We start from the raw sequence: 711 nt of genomic DNA, 5'->3' as shown, positions 1-711 counted from the left end.
CAGCTGATGCTGGCTGGAGGGTCTCCCTCCAGGCCTGCAGGTGCGACCTGCGCCAAGGGAGCGTGCCGACGTCAGCACCGAGCTCTTCTTCTCTGCCATAAGAAACGCTGTTATGGCATCCGGTCACTGGGGTCACACCTGCCACGTTTCTGCGCAAGAAAAGCATTTCTCGTCTTTCACGCGCTCATGCCTCGGTTTGCTGGGCGGGGGGATAGTCTGGGTGACCGTTTCTGGAAACAATTCCAAGAACCTTGTCTCTGCCGGAGACGGAGAACGAAACGTTTGTCCCAAGGGGAGAGTCCAGCTGTCCGGCTGGCTCCTGCAGGTCAGCTAATATTAGCAACACCCTCCCCAAAGCCCACAGCTCAGTTAATTTTAGAGCACAGGGCTCATGGCATCAAGGCTGCAGATTTGATTCCTGGCTGGAGGAAATGATCTCTTGACGCCCTGCCAGCTTTGCTTTTTTCTATGAACCCATTTTTGCTGTTTTATCAGCCTAGAGACGTCCACGTGCCTCGACCTGGTCGTTCCCGGTGCAGAGACCTGCTCGGCCGCTCCTGCCCGTCTCCCAGCCCGGCCCCCGGCGCACAAACCCGGTCTGCGGGCCCGGGCCGGGCCGGGCAACGGTGCGGCGCGTCCCGCTTCCTCCCCAGTGCCCGGGGCCATCGCGGCGGGGGGAGACTGCGGGCGGCGGGGCGGCGGCGTTTGGTC

This window comes from Alligator sinensis, unplaced genomic scaffold (genome assembly GCF_000455745.1).
Source record: "Alligator sinensis unplaced genomic scaffold, ASM45574v1 scaffold1411_1, whole genome shotgun sequence".
NCBI classification, from domain to species: domain Eukaryota; kingdom Metazoa; phylum Chordata; order Crocodylia; family Alligatoridae; genus Alligator; species Alligator sinensis.
Note: the sequence above shows the minus strand (reverse complement) of the source record.